Here is a 26,197-nt window from a genome sequence, read left to right on the forward strand (position 1 = left end):
GGATGATAGGGGCACGTTGAGGGAAATAAGAACAATTTGAGATCATTTGAAGCCCGAACCATGAGAAACTAGGGCAGATAGAACATAAAGTAACACTATTGAAATACATCATGCTGCATTGGTTTGAAGCTAACGACAGGTTTGCCCCAAATTGGCAGGGGCCGTTCGTGGTAACGAAGAGTGTTGGCCAACGGTACTTAAAATTGACAAAAGGCGAATGTGTGGATATGGTTATCAAGTCCGGTACAATCAAAAGATGATACGAATGTTTTCTGTGGTTTGTTTAAATGTGTTGTTTGTGCTTGGCATGTTTTGAAGATTGGAATGACAAAGGCATTTTGTTATGCTATCTAAACACTTTATCCTTTGTTACCCCCTTTAAGCCTTATTTATTTCCTTTCATACCCCTCTTTTGGAATCAGTAGCAAAGATCAGAAACGCAAGCGTGAAAGATAAGTAAAGAAAAAAGAGAAAAGAAAAAGAATGAAAAGAGAAGAAAAAGAAAAAGGAAAAAAAAACAACAAGACAACAAAGAGAAAAGGAAGAAAGAAAAGAAAAGAAGAGAAAGAGGAAGAAAAAGAAAAGAAAAATCACAGCAACTAAGTAATTTCTATGTCATGAACTACGTTCGACCTGATTCCTTTTAAGGATACGTAGCCAGCCTCACGGTTCGGTCCCATCCCATCAAAGTCCAAAGTCCCCAAGCGAAGAAATTGGGGCAGAAGTTGTGGTTGTTGTAAGAAATGTGATTCCGAAAGTTGTAATCGTGAACCCATTTGAATTGTTTTAGCCTTTTGATACCCTTTCTTTCTAACCCTATCCAAAAGCCCACATTACGGTCAAAAGAAAGACCTTCCGATCAGTCTTCGAGAAATGCCAAGTCGAGCAAGTAAAGGTAATTCATATGAGGGGCAACACTCTGGTCCAAACAAGGAAAATGAAAAATGAGAGTCTTATTGATGAAAGCCCTCACGGGTACCGCAAGGCAATGAAAGCTGAGAGAAATAAAAAATGAGAGAGTCTTATTGGTGAAAACCTTCACGGGCACCATAAGGCGACGGTGAGTTGAGAGAAAGACCAAAATTAGAGAGGCTTGATGGTGAAAACCCTTCGGGCACTAAAAGTTGAATAAGGATTGTGAATCGGATTAGATAATCGGAGCATTGAAGCCCAGTTTCACGGTGAAAAGGTACAACAAGAGCTGAACATTAGACTTACTTAACAGAATAGGCCACAGGTGCATGTCATGGTCATTAGAGTTTGTACCCACATCTGATAGGTTTCTACTTTGTAGCTTTCTTGTTAGGAATCATCTCTTTCCTTTGTCCTTTACTCTGTTCCTTTTGTTTTGTTTACTTCCTCTTCCCGAGTCAATTCGGTCATAACAAGTGAGAAATGACTCCAAAATTTGCCACCAGCTTTCCAATTGCACAAAACGGGATCTGGTTAGCACATCAAAGCGTCATAAGTCCGGAAATAATAACAAAGCGCACTGAGCTGGTAACAATCAACATGCTTTGGGATCTATGTGAAATACAAAGGCTTGGTATATATCAATTCATGAGCAATGCAACAGATGGAGGTTTAGGGTGAACAAATCAAAGGTATTTTCTGTGATAAGATTGACAAAAAGGGTGGTAAACCAGTGACAAGCAAGATCTTCCAAGCAGAAATCAAAGTTATCATGGCAAGCGATGGAGCAATAGACCTCAAGGCCAGGGCCTGTGGCTTAAGTCAAGAAAGAACAGCATACGCAATGAGTGGGTGGCAATTGTCGTTCTTCAAGATTCATGAGACACAAAGGTTTGGTAAATGTCAGTTCATGAGCAATGCAACAGATGGAGGATATTGGGTCTGAATGGAGAAGAGGTATTTCCCGTGATAAGGGCAACAGAGAAAGTGGTTAGTCAATAAACAAGCAAGGTCTTCGAGTGGAAATCAATTATCATGAGAAGTGAAGGAGTAATCACCCTCAAAAGTCAAGTCCACAAATCAACCACCATATTTTTAAACTGATAAGATTTTTCTTTGATTGAAACAGGGGCAGAAAGTTTCGTTGTTTCGAAGAAACCCTCCGTAAAGAAAGGCAAGCACTAGACAGGTATGACAGTAAATTTTTAGGACCCTCCTGGATAATGGGACCTAGTTTAAAAATCGAAACGGTCATAAGTAGCAAATCTAGCATAAATGTACCCCAAGGAATATAAGTTGGTTTCAAAGTTTACATGTTTGAGATAGGATTCGATTAGGAGTTCTCAGGACCCTCCTGGAAATGGGATCTAGTTTAAATCAAAACAATCATGAGTAGCATAATCTAGCATAAATGTACCCCAAAGGAATATAAGTTGGTTTCAAAGTCTGCATGTTCGAAGATAGGATTCAATTAGGAGTTTTCAGGACCCTCCTGAATAATGGGACCTAGCTTTAAGATTGCTCTTCGTTAACAAGATGTAGCGAAAATAATACCTTTAGAAAATATAACTTAGATTTAAAATTGCTGTTTAATTAAGAATTGTCAGGACCTTCCTGGATAATTGGATGTAGTTTTAAGACCCTCTTAAGTAACAGGACTTAGCGGAAGTAATACCTGTAGAAGATATAACTTAGATTTACAATTGTCATTTAATTAAGAGTTGTCAGGACCTCCCTGGATAATAGGACCTAGCTTTCAAATTCATAGTAATAGTTGCTAGAAGAATTCAGTTTAACACTCACCTATGTGCCCAGCTACCAAATTGGGGCAGAAAATTTTCTTTGTTTTGTCTATTTGTGTTGAAATCAGGTACCCACTTGGAGAACAGGGAGAAGCAGTTCAAGTTTTAGCAGTCAGGAGCCCGCCTGGAGAGCATGAGAATACATTTCAAGTTTAGCAATCAGGAGCCCGCCTGGAGAGCATGGGAATGCATTTCAAGTTTAGTAGTCAGGAGCCCGCCTGGAGAGCATGGGAATACATTTCAAGTTCAGCAGTCAGGAGCCCGCCTGAAGAGCATGGGAATTCATTTCAAGTTCAGTAGTCAGGAGCCCGCCTGGATAGCATGTGAATATATTTCAAGTTTAGCAATCAGGAGCCCGCCTGGAGAGCATGGGAATACATTTCAAGTTCAGCAGTCAAGAGCCCGCCTGGAGAGCATGGGAATACATATCAAGTTTAGCAGTCAGGAGCCCGCCTGGAGAGCATGGGAATACATTTCAAGTTCAGCAGTCAGGAGCCCGCCTGGAAAGCATGGGAATACATTTCAAGTTTAGCAGTAAGGAGCCCGCCTGGATAGCATGGGAATACATTTTAAGTTTAGCAATCAGGAGCCCGCCTGGAGAGCCTGGGAATACATTTCAAGTTTAGCGTCAGGAGCCCGCCTGGATAGCACGGGAATACATTCAAGTTCAGCAGTCAGGTACCCACTTGGAGAACAGGGAATACAATTTAAATTCAGCAATCAGGCGTCCACCTGGAGAAAGAGGCAACATCTCAAAGTATAATTTGAGTTCAGCAATCAGGCGTCCACCTGGAAAAAGGAAAAATATCTCACTTTATAATTCAAGTCAAATTTCATCGGGAGAATACAAGTCAACAAGGCAACAAGAACCGCAAGAGCAAGTTTGAAGATATAGATAGGTTTTTGTAATTCATAGATCATAGTTTAGTCTAGCTTCTTTTTATTTTGTCATGGTGTAATAAGGGGTTCNTGTGAGCACGTAATTTCTGCCCTATATGAATTACTCCCACAAATTCAAAACAAAATAATTTTTTCCATTGTTTGCAATTTTGTGGATTTTTGTGGCATTTCCTGTCAATTGCTTGCATTTGTCTGTGCATGTTTATTTTATTTAATTAATGAAAAATACAAAAAATATGTTGCATTTGCATTTAGGATTTAACTTTGCATTTTTGAATTAAGTAGTAAAATTAGTTATTTTATAAGAATTGGAAAAATCACAAAAAAATAGTTATTTTTGCACTTTTAATTTTAATTTTTGAACTTTGGTAGTTTTTCCTTTAATTTGGTTCTTAATTATTTGTGATAATTATTATTTAGAAATAACTAGTATTCTTTAGGGGCTAATTTGGTTCTATGATTTAACCTAGAATTTTATTTTTAATTTTGAAGAAAAAAAAGAAAAAGGAAATTAAAAAGAGTTTGAAAATAAAAGAATTAGTTTGAAAAGAAGAAAAAGAAGGAAAAGATGTAAATCAAATTTTTGGGTCGATTTTATTTCATTTTGTTAAGCCCAATTTAATTCCCCCTTAAACCCAGAACCGGCCCAAAATCCACCCTATACCCGGTCTTCCCCTTTTTAAAGCTAAATGACCGTGTTTTGGGGATGATTAATCTGAGCCATTGATTTCCACCTAATCCAACGGACGGGAACTAGGGTGTGTTTAATACTTATATGTCCGAATCCTCTCCCCCCCCCCCTCTCTCATCGTCTCTCTTTCAATTCACCCCTTTTAGAGACCCAAAACCCTAGCAGCAGCCCCAAAATTTCCACCACCATCCGCCGGCGGCGCCACCCCCAATCCGCCCAAAATTCACACCCTAGAAGCCTCTCCGTCTCCCCATCCCAAATCTCTAACCCTTTACCTTCGAATCTTGCCCGAACTCCTCGAATATTAGATCAAAGGACGAACCCTAAATCTAAAATAATCAAATAGGCGGGTCTGTTTGGTGATTTTAGATTGCAATAGACTTTATTCATGTGTTTTCATCTGAGAACACACGATTAAGGTCTATTCCGGTCACAAATCGAAGATTCCGTTGAAGCTTTCGAGTCTTCCATTCGTCCAGTTTAGGTATTGTTCAGCCTTTTCTTTGTGCTTTTCTTACATTTTTTTCTTCTTCTTCTTTGATTCAGATTCCGTGTGTCTTGTTCTGTTTCTTCTCTTCCTCTTTTCATTATATGTTCATTTTTTCTTGCATGTTGCTGTTTGCTTAATTGGCCCGATGACAAATTTCGTTTAGGTATTTAGTTAATTAATTCATCTATTCTTTTCTTTTGTTTGGGTTTCATTAAAAAAAAAGTTTTATGGTCTCTTTCATGGGCAATTTTGGTCAGTCTTTTAATTATGAATCTCGGATTAATGTGAGTTGGGCTCTGAAAAATCAGAAGCCCAAGAGGGAATGCAACTTGGGTTACAGACCTACACCAAGTTGAGCCATTGGGTCAACTTGACCCATGTAATTTACTGAGGGTAATTTTCAGGGTTTTGAAGGGTAGTCTAGGTAATTAGCTTGGGGAATCTGGGTGTAACAGCCTTAGGAAGCTTCTAGGAAGCTGGGGAGGGGGACTATTCTGAAATTCTGATATTTGAACAAAGGGTAGTTAAGCAAAATAAAAAATTGACTAAGGTTTGCTAAGCTAAAATGAAAATTGGAAAGGGGGTGAAGGGCAAGTCTGATCCCTTATAGGTTGCCCTAAGTGCCTTGCCTATAAAGGCATCAAGGCTTGCCATTCAAGGCCGACTTTGAAGAGAAAAATACAGAAAAGAAAGGGCTAAAGCTAAAGCAAAAATCACTGTTCCATTGAAATATTCTTGTGATTTCTTAAGTTCTTCACTTCTTGAAAAGTTTTTTCTGGAGAATATAGCTCAAATGGATTGAAACTGGTTGTTTGGGGTTTTTGATTTTGAGGGTTGCCTTGGTATTTGCTCGAGTGAAGTTGATTTTCTCATTGTTTTCAAACTCAAATTGGTCGAATTGGTTTTGCTGTTGTCTGCTGGCTGCTGTTCTGTTGCAGATTCCTCATTTCTTTTGTTTCATTTTACTTCCAGGTACACATCTCTGAAACTCAAACAATGTGAATCTGCAAATTGGAAGTCGAAATGGAATAAATATGTTGATGTTTAGTATCAAATTGTTAGTCCACAGTTAGTTTTTAGTCTGCTTCTTTTTCCTTCTGATTCATGCTGTTCTTCGAAAGCAATATGTATTTACCTTAGGATTTGGCCATGTTCTATTTTAGTAGTAGTTGTGTTCATGACCTAGCTTACTGGTTTATTTGTTTCCTTTTATTCGTCTTGCTTTCTTTTCTTTAAGGATTGGATCTGAATTCTGTTAATATGATTGATTCAAAGTTATTTTTGAATCGTTAATCATGTGCTAGGTAAGGATTTCTCAGTTTGCTGTAGTATATCTTTGGATCTAGTATGCAGAATGGGTAGGTATTTGCTTGAGATGGGATTTGATTTATTGATTTCAGGGTTTTTTTAGCTGGTTTCGATTCATAGTTCATTAGGTTTGCATTCTTGCTGCTCTCTTGATTTCTGCTTGTTACTCAATAGTTTTAGGTTTCATTTTAGATTTGTCAATTAACTCCGGAGCTTACTCATTGAGGATAGTCAGTGTAGTTCATCAATTGCATTAATTCTTTTTTCTATGGCATTTTCTGAGTTTATGCTTACGTGAGAACGATCTAGGTATAATTCAAGGTTCAATTGTATTTGTTGTAGTTTATTCGATCATGTTTTGGAAGTCATTAGTTTTCTAGCATTTTGAGAGTTCCATTTAGGGTTCTTGTAGCAAACCAGTTCTTCATGAAGTAATGTGATTCACCAGTGGTTAGATGCATTCCTAGTTTTGAATTTTATTTGTTTTCAATCCATCTAAAGGTATTAGCTCGTTTGTTTTCTGTTTGTTTATGCTTGTAAGTATTCAGAACTTTAGGGGGAAATTCAATAACTAGGAACTTAAGGGGGTAGTTTGGGAATTGTTTCACTTGTGGAATCTTTCAATAACTGATTGGGAAGCTTCCTAAATGGACAGCTGCCCAAAATCATTAGGAAAAACAGGCTAAAAAATGAAAATATCTGAAAGAAATGGACAACTGTCTAGAAATCAGTTTCAAAAGATGCCCTGCGAGGGTATTTTGGGAAATCTGACTGCCTTGCTTTGGAAGGCACACCACAGACCCCCAGCCCTATAAATGAAGCCTTCTTATCATTCAATATACAGTTTTTACACCCTAGAGAGACTTCGAAGAGAAAAAATCTGAAATATCAGAACCCAAAAAAAAAAAGACTTCAGAGAGGAAGAGAGTAAAATCTGAAAAACTGAAACGACTGAACGTTTTTTTTTCCCAATAAATTCTGAGTAAATTGGGGACTTCTGATCTTTTCATTAGTTAGAATTCCTAAACAAAAATCTGAAAATCACAAATTCTCCTTCTGGGTTGAAATGGATTGAACTCTGGTTTGATTTGAAAATTCTGGGTTTGGATTTTGCTTGGAAACATTGTTACATTGGCTGATTTTCTGGGATTGAAAAGGGGTCTATTATTTTGCTGGTTTTTGGAATCCAAACATGGACTGAAATTGCCATTCTGCTGTTAACTACTGCTGCTAAATTGCCGCTGATCCCTCACTCTTCCTGTTCTCTTTGCTTTTCCAGGTATCTATTAGAACCACAAACGACATGTAAAGATGTGAATCTGCACTCCGAATATGAAATACTTTGGATACAAATTGCACTTCAAGTTTATTTCTTCTGTTTCTTCTATTTTGTATTGTGATGCCTGTAAACCTTATATTATGCATGCTAGTCTCATTAGTCTGATTCTGGAAGGGCATGAGCATGAGGTTTGGATACAAACGAGCTGAAGTCTTTAAAGATATGCGTGTCATGAAAGTCTTGTAATAGAAGCTAAAGTTTAAGTACGTGATTCACACTGATTCATTCAAGCGTTAAAAGTTAGCTACTGTTTATTGTGACTGTTGGGGTTGGCTACTGTTGAGCATTGTAGGTGTAAAATCATGAGAAACTACTGTTGAAGCATGTTGATTGATTGCTGAATGTATTAGCAACCTGCATCCCTCTATACTTTATAGATTGTGCAAATGACAGTGTTGTTTCTTTCCTTCTGCATAAGTGCTTTTTAAAATCATGTTTTAGATTAGTTACTTAACTAGTATAAGCTTGGTCGTTCTGGTTGTGCATTCCTGTAAGATCCTGTTGGTGTGAGGTCTTGGATGCTTTTAATTGAGAGTTTCAAAGTTAGTTGGTGCATTGTCGTTTAAATCGGCGTTTAAGTTCTCCCCCCTGTTCATGTGATGTTTCTTTCTCCATAAAGGAATTTCAAATGAGAGTCGAGTCTGACTTGGGTTCTGAGAATGCCTCAAAATTAGTATAGTTCTTTACATGTTTTCTTTTAATAAGCTTGAATCATATGGTTGTCTAAGTATGTTAGCGTGAGATCAGAATTTAGCATATGAGTAAAGTCTATTTGAAAATGTCAAATTGCTCTCTTTCGTGGGAAATTCAAATGGATGGTTTAAAGAGATGAAATAGTCTGCAAGTTGTTAATAACTAGTTGTCCGAGTTTGAATTCTCATAACAATGTGGTTTTCCTGCAACGAACAATGCTCAAATCACTGAATTGGGCTTAGCATGGGCCCAGTGGTGCCGAGTTTCCTTTGCTGGGAATATTTCGGCTTGGACTTCACGTTTGAGCCTATTTGTGTCCTCTTGCCTATTGACTAAATGGCTAGTTGAACGATGGGTGCATAACGTATCTGTTTTTTTTAATATGTTCAGTTTTCTGTCGTGTTCTGTTAGCATAACATTTTTAACATTGAGTTTGAAATTTTCACATTAGTATTTAGAAATTCATCATGTAGTTTAATTTAGTCAGTTCCCTTTAAAAAATATAATCGAGGTGTGCCGTGCCGAACAAAAATCACAATTGCACGGCCCTCGCTTCAATTAATCTTGTTTATTTTTAGAAATCGAGGTGTGCCATTTAACGAATTTCCATGGCCCTCGCAAAGTTGCAAACGCGTAGCTGCTTTAGGTGCGTGTTTTAATAATTTACCTTACTAAACTCGGGTGCACATTTATGTGACCCAAATACAAATCTAAACGTTAAATAAAATGTGTTATGGGCTGCGGGTGCATTTATGTGACGCAGTTCGAAACATATTTTAAATGACGTTGCAATCTTCCTTTAATTAATTAAATAAAAGCGGTTAAAGAGTTAAAATTGCACGTAGGTTCTAAATGTATTAAAATCAGATAATTAAGCCGAATATAACAGTTGAGAGACCGTGCTAGAACCACGGAACTCGGGAGTGCCTAACACCTTCTCCCGGGTTAACAGAATTCCTTACCCGGATTTCTGGTTCGCGGTCCACATCCGACCGGGGCGCATCGCCGGCCCCCATCCGCTTCCCTCCCGACAATTTCAAGCACTCTTTGACTCTCTTTTCAAAGTCCTTTTCATCTTTCCCTCGCGGTACTTGTTCGCTATCGGTCTCTCGCCCGTATTTAGCCTTGGACGGAATTCACCGCCCGATTTGGGCTGCATTCCCAAACAACCCGACTCGTAGACAGCGCCTCGTGGTGCGACAGGGTCCGGGCACAACGGGGCTCTCACCCTCTCTGGCGCCCCCTTCCAGGGGACTTGGGCCCGGTCCGCCGCTGAGGACGCTTCTCCAGACTACAATTCGGACGGCGGAGCCGCCCGATTCTAAGGCTGGGCTGTTCCCGGTTCGCTCGCCGTTACTAGGGGAATCCTTGCAAGTTTCTTTTCCTCCGCTTATTGATATGCTTAAACTCAACGATTCGGGATTTGAACCGGTGACTTGGGACACCATAAATCTCCCAAGCGGTGACTCTGAAAAAATAAATAAAATAAATCCCGTTTCAGTTGTCACTTTAAGTTGGAAAAAACTCCCTTTATTATGCCCTTCCGGGGGGTGTAGTAAAAAAGGAGGTGTGACAGGGTCGGATATGTGTGCCCAATGTAGATGGGCTTCAGGAGTTGATTCTAACGGAGGCCCACATCTCGCGGTATTCCATCCATCCGGGTGCCGGGAAGATGTATCAGGATTTGAGGCAGCACTATTGGTGGAGGAGGATGGAGAAAGATATAGTTGGGTTTGTAGCTTGGTGCCTCAATTGTCAGCAGGTGAAATATGAGCATCACAGACCGGGTTGCTTGCTTCAGCAGATAGAGATTCCAGAGTGGAAGTGGGAGCGGATCACCATGGATTTCGTAGTTGGACTCCCAAAAACTTTGAGGAAGTTTGATGCTATTTGGGTGATTATGGATCGACTGACCAAGTCCGCGCACTTTATTCCTGTGTGTACTACCTATTCTTCACAATGGTTGGCTGAGATTTATATTTGAGAGATTGTTCGCCTGCATGGTATCCCAGTTTCCATCATTTCAGATAGAGGTACTCAGTTTACATTGCAGTTTTGGAGGGCCGTGCAGCGAGAGTTGGGTACTCAGATTGAGTTGAGCATAGCTTTTCACCCTTAGACGAACGGATAGTCCGAGCGTACTATTCAGATATCGGAGGACATTGCACGCTTGTGTCATGGATTTCGAGGGTTCATGGGACCAGTTTCTACCGCTCGCGGAGTTTGCTTACAACAACAGTTATCAGTCGAGTATTCAGATGGCTCCGTATGAGGCTTTATATGGGAGACGGTGTAGATCTCTAGTAGGTTGGTTTGAGCAGGGCGAGGCTAGGCTTTTTGGTACATACTTGGTTCAGAATGCAGTGGACAAGGTGAAAGTGGTTCAGCAGCGGCTTCGTACAACGCAGTCAAGGCAAAAGAATTATGCTGACAGAAAGGTTTGCGATGTGACTTATATGGTTGGGGAGAAGGTCCTACTGAAGGTTTCACCCATGAAGGGTGTTATGAGATTTGGGAAGAAGGGCAAGCTAAGCCCTCGGTTCATTGGGCCTTTTGAGGTTCTTCGGAGGATTGGGGAGGTGGCTTATGAGCTTGCTTTGCCACCTAGCTTGTCGGGGGGTCATCCAGTATTTCATGTTTCTATGCTCCCAAAGTATATCGGCGATCCGTGTCATGTCTTGGATTTCAGCACGGTTCAGTTAAAGTGTAGTGGAGAGGTCAGCCCGTAGAATAGGCTACTTAGGATACCGAGCGGGAGACGCGGAGCAGATATCCACACCTATATGAGGCTTCAGGTATGTTTCTAGACCCGTTCGAGGATGAACGTTTGTTTAAGAGGGGGAGGATGTAACGACCCGGCCGGTTTTCGAGAGTTATAGCCCCGTTTCCCCATTTCTGATTCTTTTTGTGTCCTTCAGCTATATTATGATATGTTGGGTCAATTGGTTCGGGTTTGGAGTGGATTCAGAGAGGATTTGAGACACTTAGTCTCTTTTGTGAAGGCTTAAGTTTGGAAAGTTGACCAGATGTTGACTTATGTGTAAACGATCTCAGATATAAATTTTGATGGTTCCTTTAGCTCCGTTAGGTGATTTTGGACTTAGGAACGCGTCCGGAATGTGTTTTGGAGGTCCGTGGTAGAATTAGGCTTGAATTGGCGAAAGTTGGAAATTTGGCGATTTTGGTCGGCAGTGGAACGTTTGATATTGGGGTCGAAATGGAATTCCGGAATTTGGAGTAGGTTCGTGGTGTCATTTTTGACGTGTGTGCAAATTTTAGGTCATTCGGAGGTGATTGATAGGTTTCGGCATCGTTTGTGAAATTTGGAAGTTTAGAAGTTCTTAGGCTTGAATCCGAGGGTAATTTGGTGTTTTGATGTTGTTTTGAGTGTTCCGAAGGTCCGGCTAAGTTCGTATGTTTATATATGAGTTGTTGGTATATTTGGTAGAGGTCCTGAGGGCCTCGGGTTGATTTCGTGTGATTGATGGAACAAGTTTAGAATTTGAAAAATTGCTGAAGTTGAACTCAGCTGTCATAACTGCACCTGCGGAGTCGGAACCGCAGGTGCAAGCCCGCAGAAGCCAGGAGGGAGCCGCAGATGCGGCCAAGGCTGATGTCGACTGGAAGCGCAGGTGCGAGATTCGTGCGATATTCTGAGGAATAAGTGGGAACCGCAACTGCGATGGATTTTCCACAGCTGCGGCGTCGTAGAAGCGACATTTTTGACCGCAGATGCGGTATCTCTAGGCAGAAAGTATAAATTGTGGACTTCGCGAATTTTGGTTCATTTTCCACCATTTTTTGTCGGCTTTGAAGCTTTTGCGAGCGATTTTGAGGAGGGATTATCAGTGAGGTAAGTTTCTTGAGCCCTAATACTCGTATATGTGGTGATTTCCCGTTGTTTAATCATGTAATTAGTGAAGATTAGGGGTGAAAATGAGGGGTTAGGGCTTGGGGTTTTGGAGAGTTTGATTTGAGGGGCCAAATGGCGTCAAATTTTGATGAATTTTGTATGCATGGACTCGTGAGTGAATGGGCTTTCTAGTTTTGTGATTTTTGTCGGATTCCGAGACGTGTGCTCGGGGGCCGGGTTTGGATGAATTTCGGGATTTTGGTCTAATTTGATCGTTTTTCTCATGGAATTCATTCCATTAGCGTATATTGATGGTATTGTATTGATTGTGAATAGATTCGGAGCATCTGGAGGCCCAGTCGAGAGGCAAAGGCGTTGCGGAGTAGGATTTTTGCTTGATTGAGGTAAGTAACGCTTCCAAACTTGGTTCTGAGGGTTCGAAACACCGAACTATGTGTTATGTGATTAGTATTGAGGTGACGCGTGCGAGCGTGCACCGTGAGAATTTTGGCCTGGTTCATTCCATGGCACGACTAAGTGACTCTTTCTTGCTGATATCTGTGTTTCTATCATGTGATTAAGTAAATGAGCTGTAAATCATGCTAGATATCATGTTAGGGCTTCACGTCGATACTGTTGAGACCCGAGTAGTCGTTTTTTGATGTCATCTCATTAGTTTCATTGATATTCCGTACTCAGTCTTATTCATGCGTATCATATCATGTCTCAGTTGCTATTATTTGGCACATCATATCATTGTTCCGGGCTAGTTTCATGGCATTGTAAGCCCGTGTGTGAGACTGGAGACTGATGACTGAGTGAGGCCGTGAGCCTGATTATGAGTGACAGTTATGGGATCGGGCTGCACACCGTAGTGGTTATGTTGATTATTATGATAGCACTTGGGCTGTAGGAGCCCTTCGGAGTCTGTAACACACCCCAGTGAGCGCAGTTGATACTATTGAGGGATGGATCTTCCCTCGTCATGGATCTTGTCTGAAGTATTTATACCTGGAGATGGATCTTCTCCTTAGGGCTGGAATGGCCTTCCTCGACACTGAGTGACCGTTGTCAGTGATGTGTATATATTTCGGGATGGATCTTCCCTGGGCCGGATGGCCATATACAGTACCGAGTGGTTGAGAACTTGAGAGTGGAGGTACATGGTACATTTTCATGCATTGTGTGCATTGGCACGTAGAGATTAGCTGAGCTTTATACTTCACATTGTCCAGATTTGTATTTACATTACTACTTGAGATGAATACTTGAATTGAAAGCATGCCTACTTTACTGCACAGTTTAATTTTGTTTACCTGTTGAAGTTTAGTTCGTCACTACCTCTCAGTCCATAGTTTGGATTTATTACTTACTGAGTTGGTGTACTCACGTTACCCCTTGCATCTTGTGTGCAGATCAAGGTATCTCTTGCCACGGTAGCAGCTGTTGACTATTCCAGTTGCAGACTTTCATTAGAGATAGCGAGGTAGCTGCCTGGCGATCGCAGTCCTGCTTTTCTCCTTCTTTATCTTCCCTTTAGTATATTTTGGCTACTTTCAGACTATGTTAGTCTTGCTATATTTCAGAACAGTTGTAGTAGTTGCTCCTGACTTAGTGACACCCCGATGTCGGGCTATTTATTTCCGCATTTTGTTTTCGAGTTGAACTCTTTTATGAAATTTCAGTATGAAAAGGAGTTTTATCTATCTTTTAATGAAATATCGAATTGTTTGGGAGTGTGTCGGCTTGCCTAGTTCCATGCTAGCACCATCACAACCGGGTTTAGTTTTGGGTCGTGACAAAATAACTCGGATATTTAACATGGATAATGTCAAATATCAAAATGGAGTCATACTGAAAAAAAACAAATTACTGGCTAAAGAATTTTTAAAATTTTTTTTGATAGCCGACTAAAATGAGTTTTGAATTAAGGATAATATTTTTACTTACATTATTATAAACATAATTATTATTAATAAATAAAGTTTTAGAAACTAAAATTTTAAAATAGAAATATTTTTTGAAAGATATCAACACACAAAATAAGAGTTCAAGTAGAAGTAAAAGAGTCAAGTCGTATCCAAAGAGTCCTTCATAGTCTCAACCTTTGATTGTTTTGTCATAAATATGAGTTATTATTATGCTTTCCGACTAATTTTAGGATCCAATGACACCGGCGAGAATGGTATCAAAAAAGAAAAAGAAAATTATATCTAGGGAATTTGAGAAACAGTTATCTTTTTCATGTAGTGTTTCTTAATTAATATCCAATGATTATCTATATTTAATAGAGAAAGTTTAAGTTTTACGATTATTTACATATAATACAAATAACTCAAATATATTACATGGTCGGTGTCCGCGCATTCGCGCGGGTGATAATACTAGTCACCTAGTAAAAAACATAATAACAATACTGCTACAACCATCCCCAAAATCAGGTGTCAACGAGTACATGAGCATTACTGAGTAACAAAAATATAAACCAAATCTTTAGTACAACAGTTTAGACAATTGAACAGTAATAAGGGAAATAAAGAAAAGAGAGCCAAGGTCTGCGGACGTAATAGCAGCTACCTCGAAGTCTCCAAATGCTGGTACCAACACGACTCTAACAATCACCACATCTAGGTGTACCTGGATCTGCACAGGAATTCCAGAGTGTAGTATAAATACAATAGACCCCATGTACTCAATAAGTAACTGTACCAACCTTGGGCTAAAAGCACTGACGAGCTCAAAAGAAGACAGTCAGAAATCAATGTAAACGACAACACAAAATAATGATGACAATATACGGTGTAAGATCTTGAACCTGTAGGCAACACCAACACTGGGGCTGTAGTCAAAGCAGTCTTGAGCTTCTGAAAGCTCGCCTCACACTCGTCGGACTATCTTAAAGTAGCACCCTTCTGGGTCAATCTAGTCAATGGGGCAGCAATGGACAAGAATCCCTCTACAAAACGACGATAATAATCTGCCAAACAAAGAAAGCTCCGAATCTTTGTAGCTGAAAACAGTCTGGGCCAACTCTGAACTTCCTCAATCTTCTTCGGATCTACCTTGATCCCCTTACTAGACACCACGTAGCCCAAGAACGCCATCGAATCAAGCCAAAACTCACACTTTGAGATTTTAGCATATAGCTTCTTCTCCCTCAAAGTCTAGAGTACGATCCTCATATGCTGCTCATAATCCTCCTGGTTGCATGAGTACACCAATACATCATTAATGAATATTATGATGAAAGAATAAAGATATGGCTGGAATACACTGTTCATCAAGTGTATAAAGGTTGCTGGGGCATTGGTCAACCCAAATGACATCACTAGAAACACAGAGTGACCATAGTGGTTCCTCAAAGGCATCTTCGGAATATCAGAATCCCGAATCTTCAAATGATGATACCTACACCTCAAATCAATATTCGAGAACACTCTGGCACCCTAAAAATGATCAATTAAGTTATCAATGCGTAGAAGTGGGTACATGTTTTCAATAGTAACCTTGTTCAGCTACTTGTAGTCAATACACATCCTCATAGTATCATCATTTTTCTTCACAAATAGAACCGGTGCATCCCAAGGCCACACACTAAGCCGGATGAAGCTCTTATCAAGTAATTCCTACAACTGTTCTTTCAACTCCTTCAACTCAATAGGTTTCATGCGATACGGTGAAATAGAGATGGGCTGAGTGTCCAATACCAAGTCAATACCAAAACCAATGTTCTTGTCGGGTGGCATGCCCGACAGGTCTACTGGAAATATATCTGGGAAGTGTCTCACTACCGGAACTAACTCAACAGTAGGAGTATCAGCACTAACATCCCTCATTAAGGCCAAGTATGCCAAACATCCCTTCTCAACCATCCGTTGAGCCTTCAAATGTGAAATCACTCTAATAGGAACATAATCTAGGGAGCCTCTCCACTCCAACCTTAGTACCCCCGACATCGCCAACGTCACAGTCTTAGCAACATCGCCAACGTCACAGTCTTGGCATGACAATCCAGAATAGCATGACATGGCGACAAGCAATCCATTCCCAGTATCACGTCAAAATTAACCATGCTTGTAGTAAGAGATCAACTCCGGTCTCATATCCCTCAATAGTCACCACACATAACTGATATACGCGGTCCATATCAATAGAATGACCCCACTGGTATAGATACATAAACAGGCGTAACTAAAGAATCACGGGGCATATCCAATATAACGAGCAAAGTATGATGACATATATGAATAAGCTGAACCAGGATCAAATAATACTAAATCATCCATGTGGCATCCTGAAATAGTACATGTGATCACAATGTTGGATAACTGCCTCTGGCATGGCAGAAAAAGCATAGTATCGAGCCTGACCAACACTGATCGACCTCCCCCTCTAGGGTGACCTCGAACTGTCTGAGTCCCACCCCGAGCTAGCTTAGCAGGTGGTGTAGTAAATAGTGCAGAAGTCGTAGCCTGACCTCTCTACTGCACGGGACCTCCAATAAAATGGGGGCAAAACCTCCTCACATACCCCAACTCCCCATACTCGTAGCAACCTCGATAAAGGGATGATTGTGAGGCCTGAACAGGACCCCAAGAACTAGAATAGCCACCATAACAACCTAGTACCGACGAACCCTGAACTGATGGAGCACAATACGAACTCTAAGCTAGGAGTGAACTAAAAGATGACTGAACCGGATGAGTACTGTATGAACCATGGCAAACTAATGCACCACGATGAACCGAACGAGCCATATGAGTTTGCCTGAAAGGACGACCTCTACTATGATATGACTGACCTCCAAATGAGGTACCATTGAAACCACCTGAACCACGGGGCCTCTTTCCCTCCCGCTCCTCGCGCTCAAGACCGCTAACCTGCTCCAAGAGCCTAGAGATCTCGACCACCTATTCAAACCTAACATTTGTCTCGCCCTCTCGAGCCAAACTGAAGTGTAGGCCATAGTTGAGGCCATCAATGAACCCCAAAATCCTCTCTTTCTCAATAGGAACCAACCATACTACATGACAAGCCAAATCTGCGAATTTCATCTCATACTGAGTCACAGTCATACCCTCTTAGCGTAGCTGCTCAAACTTCCTATGCAACTCCTCCCTGCGAGTCTATGGGACAAACTTCTCTAAGAAGATAACTGAGAACTCATGCCACTTAAGCGGTGCTGCACTAGTCAACCTGCTCAACTCATAAGCCTTCCACCATCTGTAGGCTGCCCCTGTCCGTTGAAATGTAATGAATGCAACCCCACCGGTGTCCAAAATACCTGCTCTGCGAAGAATCCGCTGACACCTATCTAGAAAATCTTGGGCATCCTCTAACTCTGCTCCACTAAACTCTGGAGGATTAAGCCTTCCAAACCGCTCCAATCTCTTCTGCTCCTCATCACTCATAGGTGGAACAACCTCAGCTCAAGTAGCAGCAACCAGCTAAATCGGTAACACCCTCGGTGTCTTGAGTCCCGGAGCTAGTTGCTCTGGAGTACGGGCGGCAAGAGTCTGGTCACCTCCCCTAACTTATGAAGCGGTTGGTGCAACTAGAATTGAAACTGCCCGAGCCAGGATCGTGACAGTCAAAATCTGGGCCAAGGCCTTCTGAAGGCCATGGATAACAATGGGCCCTGTTGGTGCCTGAGCTGGTTCCATCGGCTCAACAACATCTGGTACCTGCTCCTCACTTGGAGCAACAAGTGGCTCCACAAATGCCGCTCTGGCTATAGTACGAGCCCTACTCGGCCTCTACCATGGCCCACCCTCTCGCGACTCTAACTAGTGGTACTGGTGGTTGTTCTCCTATCCGATTGTACGTGTTCTCACCATCTGTGGGAGAATAGAATAGTCAAATTTCAAACTTCAGAAATAACTAATCCGCATGACACGAATGCAAGAAAATGAAGTTTTCTAACGTCTCGGTAGCCTCTCGAAGATAAGTACAGACGTCTCCATACCAATCCGCAAGACTCTACTAATCCTTCTCATGACTCATGAGACATAAGCAACTTAGGGCTCTAAAACCAACTTGTCACGACCCAACTCCCACCGAATCTACGACGACGCCTAACACCACTTGCTAGGCAAGCTAATAGCCACTTAATAACTATGATCTTGAATAAGCATGGTTTAATAAACTTAACAATGGAAATCTCATAATTATCTAGTAAAAAAATGATAACAATACTGCTACAGCCATCCCCAAAATCTGGTGTCAACGAGTAAATGAGCATTATTAAGTAACCAAAATATGAACCAAATCCTTAATAAAACTGTCTGGATAATAGAACAGTAATAAGGGAAATAAAGAAAAAAGAGTCAAGGTCTGCAGACATCATAACAGCTACCTCGAACTCTCCAAATGTTGGTACCAACACAGCTCTAAAAATCACCACATCCGGATGTACCTGGATCTGCACACGAAGTACAGAGTGTAATATGAGTACAACCCACACCATGTACCCAATAAGTAACAATACTAACCTTGGGTTGAAGGCAGTGGTTAGACAGTCAGAACAAATATAAACGACAACACAAAATAATGATGACAATAGCAGTAAGTGTGTAAGGCCCCGTAAAATTTTACCTAAAACCCGAGATTTCGTGGTGCCGAGTTAAGCTTATGTGTTAAAGATTATTGAGATACGGACTTTTTCGGTTAAACAGTGCACTAAGGAGTTAAAGAAAATTTTTGGCAGAATAAGGCATTTCTGCGGCCCACTATGCTGCCGCAGAATGACTGCATAGTGAGGCAGTCATTTGGGCCATTTTTGATGTTATTTTTGCGGCACATTATGAGACCGCAGAACTATTTTGTGGGCCACACTTTGATCGTATATCCAGCCTCGAGATTTTTCAGATAGTGGTCCTGCGACGCATTATGCGACCGCAGAACAGGTCTACGGACCGCACACTGGTCGTAGACCGAGGCAGAAAATATTAGTTCCGAAGGGCCAATTATGCGGCCCATTTTGCGGACCACAAAATCATTATGCGATTGCATATGCGACCGCAGATCCTGTTTTGGGGCTTTATTTTGGGTTTTTTTATAACCCAACCTAATCTCATTATATAAGCGCTTTTGATCATTTTTCTTGTAAAATCTGATACTTTAGAGTGAGAGGAAGAGCCCTAGAGTGAGAAAGTGATCTTCATCAAATTTCTCTTCAATCTTGCTAAAAACTTGGAAGATTATCAAGGAAAGCACCCTAGGTCTTCATCCTAAAGGTAAGAATCTATACCCTAGCCCTTAATTTCGAAAATCAACTAGAAGTGGGTAATTAGCAAGACGGTTCATGGGTATGAGGGTTGTTTATTTTGCATGCATGTGTGGTAAAAGAGTGTAGGAAGATTGTGAGCTAAAAATGGTAAAAGATGGGTTGTGGGATGACGGAATCTTTCACAAAAGGGTCTTGAAACCTTAATTAACACTTAGTGTTTGATAAAATGCTCAAGTGAGCTACAAATATGATCGTTTTCCTAAATTTTGGTTCAATTTGTGATATTGCTAAAATAGATCGAAGTTTCTAAGAGTTCCGGAATATCTTTGAGTTTAAGGAAGCTCATTTGAGGTATGTATGGCTGAAATCCCCTCTTCTTAGAATTGAACCCCTTGGTGTTCATGTAATCGGTGTAAGTTCCAAATTGATCGTTATGGAAATTGTTATTCCGAATATGCTAGCATTGAAAACTATATGTGCGATATGTGCTCCCGTGCTTTCATCATGTCATCTTATCGATTGAGGATGTGTTAAAAATATGGGATATGTGCTACAAATGTCTAGACTTCAAGTCAAATTCGAATGAAGATTGTTATGTCAAATTGTGTGAAAAGCCTCTATGTGCCTTAGATTCTAAATTGCTCACATGTGTAACCAAAAATCTTGAATGAAAGGCCTTGTTGCAGTTGATATGATAATAATGTGAAATGTGGAAAAGAACTTGAATTATGAAATGCGTCCAAGTGCCAAGTATGATATAACAATTTTGGCCACTAGTACCGATGAACTGAAAAATGTGGAAGAAGTATGAAATGAGATGATTGATAGGAAATGGTAATATCTTGGGCGAGACGGCCTAGCCGATCGGGCCGTGATCGGACTCTATCCGCACACATGGTGGTAATTATGCTAGAAATTGAAACTGGAATTTGAGGGTGAAATTGTGATTATGGTTGATGTCTCAAATAAGACGACCTAGCCAACTGGTCTTGATCGGACTCTGCGTAAGAATGCGGTGGTATTGTGGTTGACGGTATATCAGTATTAAAGATGTCCCAACCTAAAGATTTGGAAATCTACTTGAAAGCTTATGTGATTCTAAATTTGATGTTGTGGTGTTATTTAAGGCTTTTATTGATTTTATGATTACTTCCTTCTTGTATTATTGTTCATTCTAATAAGATGGTGTTTAGTTATACATACTAGTACCATTCAAAGGTACTAAAGTCCCTTTTGTCGGGGGCTCTACGTCTTAAATGGATGCAGGTTGTTCCATAGCAGGCAGTGCTGATTAGCGTTAGCGGTACACCCTCCTCCCAGCAGTCTTGGTGAGCCCCATTTCATTTCAGGGTCACACATTTTTTGGTTCCTTATGTAGTGTACTTGAGGTATAGCCGGGGCCTTGTTGTCGGCACTTTTGTATTACTCTTTTCTATCTATTTAGAGGCTCCATAGACATAGTGTGGGTTATATGTATATGGGTGCTGGGAAAGTCAAACAAACCATGTTTTTTTGGATCATCTCCTCCACTTCATACTATGAAATGGTGTGTATTTTAAGACATTAAATAATGAAGTAGCTAAGGAAAATGACTTGGAATCGTATTCAAGTCCTCCTTAATTTCTAATTAATGAAAATATGCTTTCTCTTAATGCATGAGCGAGTTGGGTAGAAAGAATCTAACAGGCTTGCTTAGCCGGGTTCACCCAGTTGAGTGCCGGTCACGCTCCCCGAGTTTGGGGCATGATAAACTTGGTATTAGAGCCTAAGGTTTTAAAGTGTCCTAGGATGTCTCAGAGCTGTGTCTTGTAGGGTCCTTCTTATCGGTATGTTATCGACCATATCTATAAGTTTGAGGCTACTTGGACATTTAGGAATAATACCCTTATTTGGTATTCTGTATCGTGCGTTAAAACTGATGGTGAGACTGTTCCCCCTCTAACTCGTGCATTACTCTAATTTTCAATACATGGCACCTAAGAAGAGAGCAAGAACTGGATAAGGAGCCAACGCTGCCCCAAGAGTGGCAGTCGATTCTTTATTTGATGATGTGGGTGAGAACCCGAGGGGTGAGGACATTCCCCCGACTACTACACTGCATGATTCCACTACACCAGTTCCTACATCTACTAAGGGTACGACGAGCCCTTCAACTGAAATTCTGGTTCCACCTCCAGCCCCAGCTTCTGGTCCTAGTGTTTCTGATGGGTAACTTAGGGTAGCCATACAGACGTTGGCTCAGATAGTGGCTTCCCAGGCCCAGAGATGTAATGTTGCCCCTACTTCTTCTAGACAGCAAGGGAATTCTCCCAGTTCCAGGGTAAACACGTTCCTCCAGTTAGATCCTTTAGTGTTTACGGGTGCTAATCCAAGGAGGACCCCCAGGATTTTATTGATGAGATTACACGACTCTCAGAGTTATGCGTGCAACTGAGACATAAGGAGTGGAGTTGGCCGCCTACCATTTAAAAGGGATGGCCTATTCGTGGTTTTAGTTGTGGGAGGACTCCCGTGAGGAAGGGAGCCCTCCGACGAGGTGGAGTGAGTTTGCTGACGCCTTCGTGGATCATTTCTTGATGCCGAGATGAAGGCAACCTGTGCAGCTGAGTTTGAGAATCTAAAGCAAGGTAACACGAGTGTGTAGGAGTACCACATGGAGTTTGCATGCATGTCCAAGTATGCTATTCATATGTTTCCCACTATGGAGGCCATGGTGCGCCAGTTTGTTCAGGGCCTTAGTTCTTTGGTTATTAATGATGCTTCTACAACTGCCCTGAATTCTGATAAAAACTATGGGAAGATGGTAGTATTTGCTCAAGCTACAGAGAACCGTATGTTGAAGACCGAGATGGAGTGAGAGGGTAGCTGCAAGGCCCGGTCCACGGGAAACTTCAGGGAGTCATTTGGTGGGGGAAGATCTGCTTTTAGGGGAGGGTCATCAGGGCCATCCTAGTCTTTTGCTTAGTCTTCAGCTAGTGCACCGCTATCGGGGTCCAGTCAGCAGCAGTAGTGGAGTCGTTTCAGGGCCAGTCAGGGTAGCAAGGGACCCCACCAGCAGGGTCGGTCAGGAGGGAGGTCCCAGTAGCAGTGGAGGCTCCCATGCCCTAGGTGCGGGAAGATGCACTTGGGGATTTGGTACATGGACTTAACCATATACTACGGGTGCGCATTGAGGGGCCATATCTGGAGAGAGTGTCGTTCATCCCGCCAGGGTACGGGCAGGGGCACAACACAACCATCCAGTTCAGCAGCTGCTACATCTTAAGCACCCTCGCCGGAGAGGCACTCCCGCACCCACAGGGCGTGGTGCAGTTAGGGTGGTGCACAGAGTTTGGGAGTGTCGCGCTCCCTTTTTCCTCGCGGAGTCCGGGTTTCGACATTTATTGGGACAACTCCTTTTCCTTCTGGAAATTGGGTTTTTGAATTTGAAGAGTCGCCACCTAATGGATTTGAGGTGCGTTAGGGCACCTAAAGCAAGTAACTCATAAAACCGGTTTGCATTACCAGAGACTTGGGTAAGGGCTCGAAATAACCTTGAGGGAAAGGTGTTAGGCACCCCTCGCGGTCCACAATGGTGGGTCCCGACCGAACTCAAATCATGTGAATTAGTCATTTAACAGATAGGCAGTCTAACCACACACGTAAGATAAAGGAAATTTGACAGATAAGCAGTCCAAGCACACATATGTAAATAAGATGAGGGAAGTCCTAGGTTTGTTAGCCTATAGGATCACATCTGTACAATACCCGGTAAGCCTTCCTCAAATAGAGGGGTTACACGTGGCATTAGCGCACAGGTCATCATATATTTTACTACCCAATTACCCTCCCCTTGGTCATAGCCTAAAGCATTCTAGCAACCTTAAGATGTATCATATGCGTGCATTACCCGTCCTTTTACTTATATAGTCCCGGAGGTATTTAGGACTTCTAGTTAAGGTGGATCTTGACTCTCCTATAGTAATTAAAAGGAGAAAACTCTAGGCGACAAACAAAACACGTAGGACTGGACCAAAGATAGAACAGTTAAAAGGCTCACATTTTACCTCCACAAATAGAGCAAGCAAGTGCACGTCTCAAACAACAAGTTTCAAATATTTCAGAGAGGTCCTAGAACAGGATATCTAGGTGAGCATGACAAGCAGAGAATATGCAGCATTGAGTTAAGGCAAAGCATTAAAGGCCTAATCAGTTTGCCTACTGATTTTAAAACCTGCTAAATCTGGGCAGTCACAAATAAGCAAAGCATAGTTCCACAGTTTTTATTAGACCTTGATTACCTATAGGCTTGCCTAGGCGTAGATATGTAATACCTTATAAACATGTTGTCTAAATGCAATCAGAATTCTGGGAATCAGCTTAAAACAAATCGAATTTATTATGTCCTATAGGCATGCTGGTCTAGGTGCTGAATATTACATTACAGAAAACTGGTTTATGACATCTAAGTGTTGGGATCGTTTTTTTAAACAGTTTTATGGACGAGATAGTTATTGATTTAGGCGATGTAGACATGGTTTAAAGCGAACACAAACACGGTCCTAAGACAGGATCTCTAATGCACAAAGAATGAATGTTTTTATTAGGCAGGATTATGGCATTAACTTAATAACAGGATTCCTAGATGATCATGATTATGCAAAAAACAGAATTTGTAACAAATGAGGTAGTGAACCTATATCATGTTGTCTAGTATGCCAAGTGATCCTAAGAGCATGGTCTCTGATGCAGGTAAACATAAAGCATGATTTCAAATGCAGGCAAACATAGTATAGACCTAAAGCATGGTTTCTAATGCAAGTAAGCATAATGTAGACCTAGAGGCATGATTTCTAATGCAAGTAAGTATAATGTAGACCTAGAGGCATGATTTCTACCCGATTTCCCCACAAAAATCATATAAGAATCCCTCCCTTTTACTAATTTCCCCTATATCTATTTACAAAGATTATTATTACAGACCAACATTAATAAAGAATAACAGAAGTGAAATTGCTACAACTATAGGGAGCCTGCATATAGGCCCAAAGGATAAACCTGGCAGACCAGGCCTTCAACCAATCTAAAAATGCCATAACCTCATAGTGCATCCAATAGTGTCCTGGTGTGTGAAAGTTCCCAAGGGCCTCAGGGACCCCGGGCAATGCTCACACCAGAACACTTTCAAAGAGAAGTAGTTATTAGTGTAGTGTGGAGAGGCCGGCCCCAGTGTGCCAGAGTTCGGAGGAATCTCATGGATTCCTAGGCAGTACACACACTGGAAGGGCAGGATCCTAGGTATTCTAAGAGTAAGAGTGGGAGATAGTGCTTGAAAGAAATGAAAACAGTTTTAAGAGACAGTTCAGAAGTAAAACAATTCAGACGTGAGCCTAGTTTAACAGGGAAAACATTTAGGAGTGAAAACAGTTTAAAAGTGAAGGCAATATTAGAAGTATGAAACAGTTTAGAGGTAAGAACATATCGGAGTGAAAAATAGTTTAGGAAGCATTCTAAACAAAGTTTCATAAAACCAAAAGCACACAAAACATGGTCGTAAAACATCAAAACAAAGACTCACATTCATCTTAGTTTATTAAGTGTTACTAGATGAGCATTCAGTCACATATAGAGGGATAGTAGGGCTGGGGAGTCATATTAGTCAGAGGTGAACTTAAGATAGAAGGGACATGCTAGTGAAGAAGTAGTCATAGGTCCAGTTCATATGGAAACACATAAGTATAGCTAGAGCAAGAATAAACAGGTTGAGAGCAAGACACACATGGGTTCAATCAGACAGAAGTAGACATATTATTGCAGTCAACATAGAAGTAAACATGTTATTGCAGTGAACATATAGATTTGCCTAAGAAAAAGAATGGCATGCTGATTATAAGGAAACACACAAGTCAAATTGAACAGCAGTAAGCATGGATTCTAGTGAACATGCTAATAATCATGAGGCTAATGAAATAAGCAGGCATGCTGACAACAGCGCACATGGTTGAATTAAATAGCAGTAGACATGCTGAATAGGGAAAACATACAAGTTCAGAAAAAAGGCATGCTGATTGTAAGAAAGCACATAGAATTAATTGAATGGCAATAGTGAGAGCATACCAGTTAAAGAAGCAGAAGCAGAAAGCAAAGTAGGCAGGATTCAACGGTCTATTCTTGGCTTGCGGTCGACTGGACAAGAAATGAACACAAGTAGCAGAGAGAGATGAGAGCAGAGTTTGTGTGTGAGTGTGTTTTTTGAAAACTGTTGTTCGTGTGAAGAATTAGAATGAGAGTGTATATAGGAGTCGAATAGTGTAAGTAAATAAGGCAAGTCAGGTAAATAATGTAAATAAGGTAAGGGAAGCAATCCAATAATCAATCAAACTTGATAGGGGCAGAAAATTGGGGAATTAGACCCATAAATAACTCTGATTTTGAATTTTAAATAAGGAAAGAAGTAGGTTTATCAGTCAATTAGGGTTAGAATCCGTAAATCAAACAATCAATCATACGAATAAGGCAATCATAGCTAATTAGAGACCACTCAAGGGTCAATCAACCCATAAATACGTGAGAGACGCCAATTAGGAACCTCTGGATTAAGGAAAACAAGCAGAAATCAGTAAATTATTTCAACAAACAATGATACCCTAGATAATTTAGTTAATCAGTCAATTATTCAAAGAATAACGGACAAAAATGTTGAAATCAAATAATGAACAGTCAAGCAATTGAGCCAGGATCATAGCCATGAGAAAGATTAAACAAAACATAAGAATTTCAGAAAATCTTTTGCGAAGCAGAAACCCTAATTTGAAAAATACCTAGAGTTGATTAACAGTAGGAAAATCAGAGGACCCTTAAAGAAAACAGCCATGGAAACTTGAAACACTTCAAATATGCAGAGATTCGGACAACAAATAACAAAGAAACCAAAAACCCTATGTAGCACAGTGCTAAAAATCGGTTAACAGTAGAGCAATAAGAGAACCTTAAAGAAAAATC

Source organism: Nicotiana attenuata, unplaced genomic scaffold (assembly GCF_001879085.1).
Source record: "Nicotiana attenuata strain UT unplaced genomic scaffold, NIATTr2, whole genome shotgun sequence".
NCBI classification, from domain to species: Eukaryota; Viridiplantae; Streptophyta; class Magnoliopsida; order Solanales; family Solanaceae; genus Nicotiana; species Nicotiana attenuata.